We start from the raw sequence: 13272 nt of genomic DNA, 5'->3' as shown, positions 1-13272 counted from the left end.
CGCACGCATGCATTCACACACATTCATGTGTGTGTGTGTTTAAGTCTATGTTTACCTTGCCTGCTTTCAGTGCACACTCATACTGCTGATGCCCAATGCATTCTTACGCAATCTGGAGGGAAATCCTCAGTGGATTTGAGAACATTGGAAAAAAAAAACAATGTATGTGATGTCTTTTTTTTTTCCACCGAACATTGAAATTCAAAAGAATAGCGCTTCATTGGTGTCTTTTATCATCTATTTTTGTCTGAGCACCTTGGTTGCTCTATGGGAATAATCTTTTGTTTCTCATTATGGAGAAAATACATTTTTACCACCTGCTCGCTTAGATACCAACAGACCCCATTCAGAGGCCGTTTTAATCCATTTGTTTCTGCAGAACATCAGTTCACACAGATGGCGGCGGATGTGCTCTTCTAAATGTTCTGTCCGGATGAACTGATTCAACCCTCTTTGATTTTCCTACCTGGAGTATTGAGCATGAGACGCAGGGAGGAAGAGTTGCAGGGAGGCCTTTCTCGCGTGTATGGTCTGTTTCGCCCCAGTAATTGCAGTTTTATTGTTTTATTGAAATCATCAATTCGGCCTCAAGTACTTTCAGTGTCTGGGCCTGTTGTCCACTTTTTCATCAGGGGGGGACATTTCTCTCCATTCTTACTGGCGGAGGCAGGAAGGGTTCTTGTTTTCATTCAGATAAAGCGTGGTATTTCTCTGGAATGGTGTGGCGGAGAGACTGGATGGTGATGAGGAACAGAGAAGATAAGATTATGACTTTAGGTTGTGGAGGGTATTTGGTTATTACTAAAAAAAATTTTTTTTTCATCCTAACAGGCACTTCCAGGTCTCAAACGCCTTTAATCAGTTCTCTCTTTGTCACAGTAGTGTCCCCCTCACCGCCATGATTTAAGTCATAGTCTGTCCATATTTGCTGTTTGCTTGACCCCATAGGGGCATGAACCCTGGCTGATCCTTCATTTGAGGACAAAGCTTATGTTTGCGGTGACATCATAAATGCCTGTGCAGAGAAAACAATGGCTGATGAATTCAGTGGGAGTTGGGCACACCGGATGACAGACGCAGATACACGACTCCGAAACCTCCACTGTCATGGAAGATTTCAGACAGGAGCACGCCTTGACCAAACACGTAGAAATAGTTCCCAAAATGAAGAGAATGCGTACCTGACCTGAGGGAATCGAATCGCCACACTTGGTTGTGGAGACAGTAACGTGGAGGAGCTGACCAATCCCCTCAGCCAGTTTTGTGCTGAATAATGTTTCCCATCTCCAACAGTTGAAATGAATTGTTGTAACCACAAGGTTATGTCACCTAGTTGTTTATATTGAGCTCGCTGAGCTTTAGAGATAGAAGACGGGGGGTTTGCTCCTTAGGGAGGAACGACACTTTGTTTTTATAGGCTGCCTGGAATGTGTTGGGGACTGTGGACATCTGCTTTATTAGCATATGTGAGTCTACCCCCAGCTATGGATCTGCTGGTGACCTGATTATGCTTCATACTGTCACTTAGATCTGTAGATTCTGGAGTGTGAATGGTTGATCTGCCAAATGTTGCCTAGTTTAATGATGACGTTGTGGTTCACTATCATTTGATGATGTGTGTAAGATTTCCTCTCAGCCGTGGCTGCAAACTTAAAGCGGCTTCTTTAGTTTGATTTGGGCCGTGTTTCTACTGATGGGAAATGTTAAGCTTCACCTGATTTGGGGGTCATTCTGCAAAGATTTGGCATAGATCTCCTACAGCTTGTTGGTGTGAAAATTCCTCTGAAGCATTCACAAAGTCATTCTCGGGTCATTATGGATGCATCCCACCCATGTACTCAAACTGGCCCCCGGATTACCATTCCCTTTGTTAGGCTAATAACATTATTGAGGCTTTTTTTTAAAAATTCACTAGGGGGTATGTATGTCTGTATGAAAGTTCATTCATCACTTTGGGATGAGATTTTAAAAAAATAAATTTTGGCACCTTTTGTATGGAAATGTCATGGTAGGCATCAAGAACACTCAGGTTCCTAAATGTGAATGCATGATTTTGAATAAATTAGAAAATAAAACTAAAAATTACAACCGGATGTTACTTTATGTTTGAACACATCAAAAATAGAAAGTGTTAGGCTGGTTGGCATTGACTCTCAGTGCCTGGCGTTAGCACAACTCGACAGCAGATGTTTAATTAGTTTATGAAGGATGCATCATCTCTCAGAACCTCCGGGTTATAAAGATTGTGTGAGGAGAATCCCCCTCAACAGATATTATCTATCAAATAGGCCGAGCCAGTGTAACCCAACACCTATTGGGGAATGCACTCAATCATGCCTATTGTTTCTGGCCACATACAGTTCCTCTTTGCTAGATAAGTAGGCCCTGGCTGCAGAGATAACAACAATACCTTAAAAGCTCGGATGAGAAGTCCAGTGTCAACACTTTGGTTTGTGGGACACCCGCCCAGATTAATGTGCATGCTAAACAAAGTGATAGAAAAGGAACGCTTCTCTTTTTCGTTTAACTTTGTAAATAAAAAAATCTACAGCAGAATCAGAATCATGTTCATTGGCCATGTAGATTTGCACAAATTTGACTCTGGTTTCGTGGCTCGCTCGGTGTACTTAAAATAGAATAACAACACTACAACACAACAATCTTCAGATATATACACAGGATTGACTTATACAGGCGAAACAAGAGGTGATAAGGTGCCGTGGTGCAGAGAATATATATAATTGTATGGGTTGACCTTTGTTTCGGTACAAAATAAGCACATTAGCATTTTACATTATTACTTCAACAATGTGGCTTTGAATTTGATAACAGCCTTGTTTTATGTTTCATACTGTTACTGAAATCTGCCAACTCATACTGTGAATGATTTATCCAACAGTCAAGGTATTGTCCGCAATTTCCCCTCAGGTTTTGGACAAGAGACTCTCTCATGATATTCAAATATTAGTCAGGGTATTAGTCAGGATATAATAAGGTGAGCAAGCACTAAAGTGTAATTTAACCATTGGAGCCATTTGATGGGGGCACCAGCTTTTTAATGACTAGTATAAATATTATGGCATGGGGGCTGTGAGTCAGGACATAGACGATCCAGTTCATCGGTCCATTACATGAGTTTAAAGGAAAGAGAGGAAGTTGGTCACCAGCAGATTTTTTTTCTTTTTTCTTTTGGGAAAGAAAGCATTGGTCATCCTGGAATGGATGAATAAATAAATGACCAAGGAATGTTGAAATCAACCTCAGAAAGATCTGGATATCGGCTGTTTTTTTATGGATGAACACTTAGCTGATCATATTCTATTAATTTATCAACAACAAAATTACTCAGTAAATAATATGGGGGATGGAAAATACTTCATATTTGGGTTTGGACAAGGTTTCCGAACTTTGTACAACACCTCAACCGTTTCCTGTGGGAAATTTCATCGTCCAGTACATCATTGAGGGTTATTTTTTGCACTTGATGAAATATGATCAGAAAGCATCATATTGGAAAATATCTGTTGTTCAACACAAACATTATGCAATATCTAATCCCAGTAAATTCAGCTATGCCTTAAAGTGATTCTCAAACAGTTATTCTAGGGTTTGTATTGCATAATATAGACTCTATTTTGCATTAATATGATCATGTTAATATGCTCCAACTAGCTCAAAGGTCTACATAATACCAATTCTAGCTCCTTTTTTTTTGCATCCACATTCCTTCTCAAAGCACATTTCAGACAGCTGTCCCACTCAGACTGTCACCAGTGGTTCTAGGGGGCTGAATATATCCATCTACACCAATGAAGGGATGCTAATCCTTGACAACTGTGCCCCTCTGGCACCATATCCGTTGCACTGTTGGTTGCATGATACAATGGGCTCCCCTCCTTTGTCCTTGAAATTGTTTTAATTAGCCCCTCAGCGGGGGTGGGGTTGCAAACATAAGACTGACTCAATGGGATTGTCAAAATCACAGGAGCATGATACTACAGCCTTGGAGATGGGAGACACATGTTTCAAACAGAGGATGGTTTTGTAGTCAAAAGATGCCTCACAGTAAAATATATAGGGTAAGTGTAGTCTTTTGAACCACCGTGAATGATTAATATCAAAGGAGCTTAAGATGGGAAGGCAGATAAACACCTCGACAAGAAACGGTCTCAAATCGAGCCCACAAAGCCATTAAGCCAGTGCACAGGGTAGTGAGGACAGCACATTTTTCAATATCCATTCATAACATGATAAGAAGAAAAAAACTTGTCCCAAACTTCACAGCAGCCAGGTTGATAATATGGGTAGAAACACAAGCTTTTAGTGTCTTGATGCATGCTCAATAATCCAGGTGAGAAGCTTTGAGTGTTACTTGAATTTTTTTTTTTTTTTTTTTTGCTTTCCCCATTAGTCGTGACACTGAGTTGGAAATTAACCTTCAGCAAGCAGGAAATGTAAGCACTCAACAGTAATTATTTCTTTATACATTTACTTGCTGTGTAACACATAATAAGTTGGGTTTGTATCACCCAAAAAAAAAAAACTTGTGTTAATCCTGCACTTGCACCACAGATTGCCAAATTTTGACAAAACCTGTTAAACTTGCTGGTCCATAGTTCCTTTCTAAACAAATGTAATGTGACACATCTTTTTTGCTTTGCGTCTCCATTTCAACTTCAGTTTCAGCTGCAAAGAAAGCCAGGCTTGTGGGCCTTGCTGCAAGATTTCAGCATGGGTGTGGAGCTGATAGTGCATTTGTCGGCGTGACTAAGGATGTGTACACATATGTTTATGTGTGTGTGTGAACATGCATGTGTGGTGGCAGATAAGCCATAGCTGCTAGCAGTTGTTTGTCCCTAAAGTAAACCTCTAACACCTGTAGACCACTTGGACCTCCCACTAGCTGGCCAGACTTGCCAACAAGAGGTGACAAGAAACCAAGCCGTTATGTGATCCAAGAGGATCATGTGACTTCTAAAATGCCACCATAATCCAATATGTCTTTTTTTTGGGGGTCCTTTTCTACACTCCACTGAAGGAATCACAAGTGGAATTCCACCCAAATTCAAATCCACCCAAATTCAAGTTTGTATTTGTTCTCGTTCTTGATAACGGTACACAACAAAGTCTAACTGATATGACGCAACGTATTACGGACAACTCACTATGGATAAACAAGGATGAAAAAGACTTGTCCTTTTATGTAGTTACCCCCACCCCCTTCCAAATTCAGCCCTCCTAAGTCAAATACACCCATCCCCCTCCCTGTCCCCCCTCCTCTCCCTGCCCCATGGGAGGAGGGGTGGTGGGGAGAGATCTCAAACCATCTGAATCCCTTTTAACTAAGTGGCCAGAGAGGAGTAAGGGCAATTATTCCACCATGATGCATTCCTTTTGAAAAGAGGATACCATCACTGTGCAGCACATGGAATGCAAGCTGTGTTATGGGCATTTGAGGCATGCTACGTCCTTACACCGCTTGTAATTGTGAATTAAAATGCCAAAACAGGTGCTTATAATGAATGATATGGTATATGTTTGTGGGTGGTATGTGATCAGTGGCAAGTAAAAAAAAAGAAGAAGAAGAAGAAGTGCTTGTGTGTAAATGACCATGCAGTAAAACAAAAAAGATCTGGAAGAATAACCTAGATATGTCACTGATACTATTTCTAATATGTCAACATTACAGGCCAAAACTTACTCAACATCAGCAACAACCAAATTTTCCTGTGCAGCCTCATTTGTAGTTTGAACAGTTTCAGCAGCATGCATCAGCAATTCATCAAGACAATTCGTGCAAGTTGCACATTCCCAGTCAGCTCAGATGTTGTTGTGGGAATTCACAATTTCCATTTAATGTACGTCATGAGACTCGATTTTTTGGGCTATTTTCTTCAAATAGTGAACCGCAAGAACTCATTCTCTTCAGTGGACCTGTGCCCTCCTATCAAGATCTTTCTTGATGTTTCATAGATTTGCCTATTTGCGGTTTATGTTGTTGGTCCGTTTTCCTGGCACCATAAACATGGGGTCTAATGATGAAAAATAGAGCTGTAGGACGTCTGGATAGAGGAGCCTACAATTAACAAAGATTAATAACAGTGCGCCCTGATGAAACCTCTCCTCATACTCACTCCCTCAGGCAAAGGTCTGCGAGAAAAAAAAGTGTTTGTTTGTTTTCTCCTTTCATAGTCATGCTGATTATGAGAAACTGGAGACGTTGCATTCTTCACTTTGTGGAATCTGAAGTCTCTTTTTTTGTCCATCACCTTTCAACATTCGCTCATTTGAAAATGGAGCGTAAGAAGGGAAACATATTGGTTTTGGCCAAGTATCAAGAACTGGCATGTTTGTGTGTGCGATTTTTTTTCTTGATTAATGAAAAGACTAAAATCTTTATTTTTACATCTATTCAAACATCAAACACGTGCTTTGTGTAAGTTAAACACCAGTCAATCATCTCCCCCAAATTAATCGCTACTATTATTGGTTTCTTATGTTTATCTAGGTGTAATATTATTTAAATGTGACTCTCAGTATGTAAACGTCAGCTAATATCCTCTGTTTACTGTACATAATGGTGTTTATCTGTACATAAGTGTTTATTTATTTACAGTAATTCCTCATCCCGACAACCTTTTTTTAACTATTGTCTAACCTCTCGCGCCTCCAACCTTAATGCTGCTGCTGCTGTTCTGAACTGAATGTAGTATTTTATATCATCTTATGTTGACCCGTGTGAGCCAAAACGAGTAAAATTCCTTGTATGTGGAAACATACTTTGCCAATAAATCGGATCTGATCCTGATTTCTGATTCAGTCTGATGACGTAATCCCCATCAATCCGCACTTCCGATGATTTAGCATTTGTCATTGTAAGCAAGCACAATCCTTCCTCGGAGAGACACACCGGGGAGGAGGTTATACACTCCCCGACACTTAAGCCCGACAAGGGATATATATGACTTTGGTGATGCGCGGCCCTCCCCGTCGTACCCCACCTGTAGCTCGTGCAGTATTAATTTCTGTGGAGAGGCTTGCAAGGTCCACTTCTTCAGTGGTGTTTAATGACGCTCATCGTCCTCCACCAATTCTCTCACCATGTCCCCTGAAACTGGACACTTGTGCTCATGTGTCATCCGCCGGCACCTTTCTTAGGGAGCGAATGGAGCATGGAGCGAGAGCTTTGGTACTTCTTTTAAGAGGGAGACAATAAGTGCAAGACAAATTTCCAACCGGCCAGCTGTGTGCTGAGAAGCACTTGCTTTTTGTCCAAATCTTCCCACAGTGTTATAGGGGCTGTCGTATGCTGAGCGGTCGCTTGACTGTTTTAGATGGGTTTTTGAAACCACGCCAAGTGGAACAAAACACATTCTTGTATGTGGGAAAGTCAACAATCAAGTGCAAAAAGACAAATATTTTTTTCCACCTGAGATGTTGCTTTCAGAAATTTGTGCATCGCACTTTTTTTTTCTTCTTTTTTTGCATTTGTTGTCTGTTTCTTATAACAAATTTGCCTGTCTGAATTGTGTCAGGCCAGCAGATTCCATGCACCAACATGGGGAGCAGCCAGCTAAAAGTGTCTATGTGATAAGTACAGCCCGAGCCTTTCATCCCCTGGACGTTTGGACAGAGAGCCAGACAGGTCAGGGTTAATGACAGGCTGTCATTGCACCTTTAATGTACCATGTGTTGACTAAAGGCCATTTACTAATCTTCATATGGATAAGGATTTTCCATGGTGGGGCAGAAAGGAAAAGATCCATGGCTGTGCCATACGTTAAAGGGGAGGGTGATAAGCCAACAGCCGAGACAGCCTTAACTAAAGGGGTAGGGTCTGCGTTCTGTGTCACTCATTCAGCCCTTACAAGAATGGATGACGTAGAGATATTTTCAAAAAAACAAATAATTTTGGCTCGCAATCGCTCAATCCTCTTATTTAACTCGGTCAGGTCTGTGTACCATGGCGGGGTACATGTAGCATATCGGTGCTACCGGGCCTCCAATTGACTGTCCTCCATAACATCTAATAAGAGGGAACAGAATTTATGCGGAGATGGCCGACTGTAATGGAATACTTGTTAAAAAGAGAGGAATGTGCTTTAATTTGTCAAGGGGATCTGGGCTGACAACTTTAGTAAAGTCCACTATAACAACCTTCCAGGGCCCCTGACCTAGGGAGGGAGTGACCCCTGACCTTATTAGGGCCTCTTTTATGAGGACTTTTTTCGGCTCCGGCCAGATGGCTAAACTATCAAAGGGATTTTTATGAGAAAAATCTGCAGGCAAGAGTGGTGTAGTATATTTATCTCATTGTGCAGAGGACGAAGACTCTGTAACTTCCGACTCAGTGGGGAGAGAGGGAATTGGAAACATAGATGGGTGTGTGTATGTGTGTGCATGCGTGTGTGTGTGTGTATGTGTGTGTGCGTGCATGCACGCGTGTCCTCCACGTGCCTACACCGCTGCTAAACATGCCTGAAAACAATCATTTACTCTCTCTCTCTCTTTCTCTTCTTGACTTGGAGGGAGCTGCGTTGTTAATTTTTGCAGAAAAGAAAGTGAATCGCTTAAGAAATCAACCCCCACCTATTTTCTTCGACTTTCTGCTTTAACTCTCTGCTCTGTTTATGATACAGACATGTATGTCTGTATCGTAAACATAGACATAAAGGTATCATACAACTGGAAGGTATTTTGCAAACGAATGGTTTGGTCCAAAGACAATCAGTTAAGTTGTCCGTCTGTTATCAGCAGCGCGCCATTGATTCTTGGTCTTTTACTGCCAACCAGCACTACCAGCATCACCAGATGAGAGGAGGAAACTGGACTTTATATCTCTGCAGCTCAAAATCTGCCCCTTGCCAGCAGTTGCGATCTGAAGGTGAATTAGGTGAATGAGTTTTACTTTGAGTTTTATCTGAGGGAACGCCTTTATTATCAAACAAGATTATTCTTCCACCGGTGTTATATTTATGGCTGGCGTGAAATCTGTTCATAAAAAAAAAGAGTTTAAACACCACCAAGAAACTCTTGTGACAGCTGCCTGAGCTCTTACAAGAGTTCAAATTGGAGGAATTTGCGTGTTTGGGAAAAGGGAAGAATTGTGTGTCCCAGGGTCGCTATAACTCGCTCCGCTCACATCACTCATGTGGCGTCTTTATGAGCGATGGGCTGTTTTGTTGGATTAGGTTTCTGAAGAAGCATTCATCCCGGGCCCAGGCGGCAAGCACCGCAATACCTGAAAAGGTGAAAGATGCAAGGAAATGGTACCTAAAGTACAACAGCTGTGATTCATGACTAAATATATATATATATATATATATATATGTGTGTGTGTGTGTGTGTGTGTGTGTGCATACATTTATATATATAGATACGTCTGTGATTATGAATTTGACTATGTGTGCATTTTATGAGCAAATGACAATGAAGCTGCTGCATCGGTGAAGCTGTACGTCCATGTAGACTCATCTCGGTCGTCTGGGTAGTTAAACATCCAGGAGGGGTTTAAATCTCGAAGAAGCCATCCGGATGAAAGGCGAAACGTCTTCAAACTGAAAACAAACGTCCAGCGAATGGATTTAAATCCCTCCTGGCTATCTGTGAAGTGGCGGCGGTTTGCACTACGTACAGACAGCTGTAGTAAGCATTACCAGTTTGCTATTCCCCCCAGCAACCAACTCAGCGGGCCTCCAGAGTCCATTCATCATCCTTTTTTACCTCTGCATTAAAAAAAAAGCACACACATATTAATCAATGTGAAGAAAGGGGATGCACAAAATTTCCAAAATTCACGTAGCACACCATTCTTGTGTCTTTTTCTACATGTAACTGCACAGAAGGCTGCAGACATGTTTTATGAAAGTCATTTGGACTCTTGATACCAGAAATGGTATTTGCAATGCAATGCAATGCAATGTAAAAAAAAAAATTCAAAAATTTTTCATTTTGTTTATCTTTAACCACGTAACCATAAATCAATCATTCATGAAGCTCTGAGGCTGTCTAGGTTGTACATTGGTTATTTTTCCCCACCCATCTTGGGTAACCTAAGCTGTCCACCGCCCAGTCGTTTTAATGTGGCCATTTCTTCTCTTGATTGCACTCAGAGGTCGAGCAAGATCTGAAGTCACTGGAAGCAGTTAAAATAATAGGAGCTGACCATGTGTTTGAGGTTATGAGAAGGGAGGATGGCCTCCTGACACAAGCCCCAAACAGTCACACGGGTAATAGTTGCAGTTTGTTTCCAGATCATGAGATTCTCGAGAAAAAAAAAATAAATTTAATAACAGAGACAAAAAATCTTGCATGTACATAATGAAATTCAAGGGAACAAAATATGTACAATCAACCTCTGTTCTGTATGTGTGTGTGTGCATGTGTGCGTGTGAATGAAAGCATGTGCGCAGGCACATACTCAGCTGCTCTGATTGCTAAGTGTCACTTACACTGAAGCAAAAAAACAAAAACAGCGTGAAACTGAGCCACTGCCCACCAAAAAGTTGCTCACCGAAATGAAATACGAGATAAAATGCATGAAAAACTGAAATGAAAGTTGAGTTTAATCTCCGAGCACCCCAGCACCGCATTCTCTGCCACCTGTCATCACAGTACACCTCATTGCACCCCAATTTAGCCTCCTTATGAGAGAAACGTTGAGTGAGTAATCCTCTAACAAGGAACCCGCCTACACGTTTTTGTATACTAGAACATTTAAATGGCAATCCTAAACACTGTTACTTAAATATGATAAAACTGATGATCAAACTGACACAAATTAATGTAGTCTAAAAAAAAACCCCATAACTAAACTGAAGATGAAGCTTTATTAAGGTGAAAACAAGGATATAATATCATAATAAATGCATTCATGATATGCAGTCTTGACTGCATATACAGTATATGATTAAATTAGCACCATCTTCCTGTTTTTAGCTTCTCCTGTGAGGCTGCCCATTATGCACAGCACATATATATAGGATATACACGCCTGCTTACTGATTCATTCACTCACTCACACACACACACACACACACACACACACACACACACACTCCAGAGAGTTGTCGCCACCCATTTTCATTCACAAATGCAGCATGGCCGGGGAGGCGGAGCTAATTTTGACCCAAAGTTGTATGTGTCACTGAAAGAGCACACCAGGCATCTATGCCGCAGTGAAAGTCACTTGTCAGTTCACATGATATTCCTATTACTTTCCCTCCCTTGCTTTGGGAACCAGACATTTCTCGTGTTTTTTTTTTCCTCTGGATTCAAAATGATCACGTTTCAGTATCGTTAAATGCTTAGCAGTGGGATGTGAAAGCATAGCTCTCAGCCAATTTCCAAGCATTAAAGGCTTTTTGCCCAGTGACCAGTGACCATGCATCGTATTACATGCCAATTGATACCAGCTGATATTTTCGGTAAACACCGGTTTTAGCTTGTGGATCGTACGAACCAGAGAAGAGATGTGAGGCAAGTCTTTCACCTACAGTCGGTGTTATTATTTCTCACTGTTAAATCTCCTGAGTTTTGGGGCCACAAAGGCCCCATGGCTGAGGCCGGCCGGCCCACCCTGCAGATGGCTGGAGGATCAGAGGCTGTCAGCACGCTTAAACGAGCCAAGAGTCGGGGCTAGGGCCCTGCAGGGGACGACAGTGCATCAATGGGGTATTTCCACCAGTGTCTATAGCCCCCCACTGGGCATTTGTAAAATGATTTGTGGCAAATTTGTTTAATCAATACGGATGCGGGGGTTTGGATACCTCCTGTGCACTATTTTCTTTCTTTCTTTCTTTCTTTTCTCTCTTTCTTTCTTTCTTTCTTTTTTTTCGGGGGGTGTGGGGAATCTCTCCGTATGCATCAGCAGTCAGTACCTATTAGCCAAGCTCAGAGCCAACTGGGGCTCGTGTGAGGAGGAAACCTAATGCCTCCCTGATAGCATTTGCCGTAACACAAGATTAACATAAAAATGTCAGCCACAGTAAAAAAAAAGGTTCAAAATGGTGAAACTTTGCAAGTTGGAACTGATCTTTTTCATGATGCTTATCTCCATGGTGTCAGGAAACAGAAGAACGACATTGGAAGATGCATCGTGTTGACATCTTTTGCACAGGTGCATTAAGCTCATTCCTCTCACACACAAAAAAATAAAAATAAATAAATCAAATACGTGTTCTGTCATGTATGAAACCAACAGGAAGCTCAATCTGTCATTGTTAAGGGAGGATATCTATCTATCTATCTATCTATCTATCTATCTATCTATCTATCTATCTATCTATCTATCTATCTATCTATCTATCTATCTGTCTGTCTGTCTGTCTGTCTGTCTGTCTGTCTGTCTGTCTGTCTGTCTGTCTGTCTGTCTATCTATCTATCTATCTATCTATCTATCTATCTATCTATCTATCTATCTATCTATCTATCTATCTATCTATCCCTTGCTGTTCCTCCATCTTTCTTTTGGCTCTTCCTGACCTTTGCGGCATGAGTGGGCACATCACAGTTTGGTGTGCTCTTTGCATTCCTCCATAGTGATTCTGTAATTGTAGCCTTAACTCATGCATGCGTAATCCAATATGATGCGGATGACAACAAGCTAAAGTTAGGATGGCATTACTCAAAAGTAAGCCTTAAACGAGATAAGGGTGTTTGTGGCCAGGGTAGGAATACCCATAATATACCTCTGTATACTCCTTTTAGTTGCTTTGTCCTGTTTTCATTTAAATCGTTTTAAGGGGAATGGACATGGCTCTTCCGCTGGGATGGTTTTCTTAATATATGAGCCCAGGAAAGCATATAAGTACTTTTGTCACACACTCTTTGGCCTGTTGAGTTGAATAATTTCCAAAGGCACTGAATCTCTCTCTCTCTCCTCTCTCTCTCTCTCCCTCCCTCCCCCTCTCCCCCCCCCCCTCGCTCGCTCTCTCGCTCTCTCTCTCCTTCCCTCCCTCCCTCCCTCTCTGTCTGTCTGTCTCTCCTTCCTCCCCCCTCTCCTCCCCTCCCTCTCTTCCTCTCTCTCTCTCTCTCTCTCTCTCTCTCTCTCTCTCTCTCTCTCTCTCTCTCTCTCTCTCTCTCTCTCTCTCTCTCTCTCTCTCTCTCTCACACACACACACACACACACACACACACACACACCATTGAAACCGGGCTACCCGAGCTAACCAAATCAAAGTTCTTAGACAGATGTTGGCAGAATTCCTAATTTCATTCTTATTCTTTCAGCCTGTCAGTTTTGAAAGGGGGAAGCAGGACAGAAAATAATCA

This window comes from Lampris incognitus, chromosome 2 (assembly GCF_029633865.1).
Source record: "Lampris incognitus isolate fLamInc1 chromosome 2, fLamInc1.hap2, whole genome shotgun sequence".
In the NCBI taxonomy this organism is placed as follows: domain Eukaryota; kingdom Metazoa; phylum Chordata; class Actinopteri; order Lampriformes; family Lampridae; genus Lampris; species Lampris incognitus.
The sequence above is the reverse complement of the archived record's forward strand: the minus strand, read 5'-3'. Positions refer to the sequence as shown.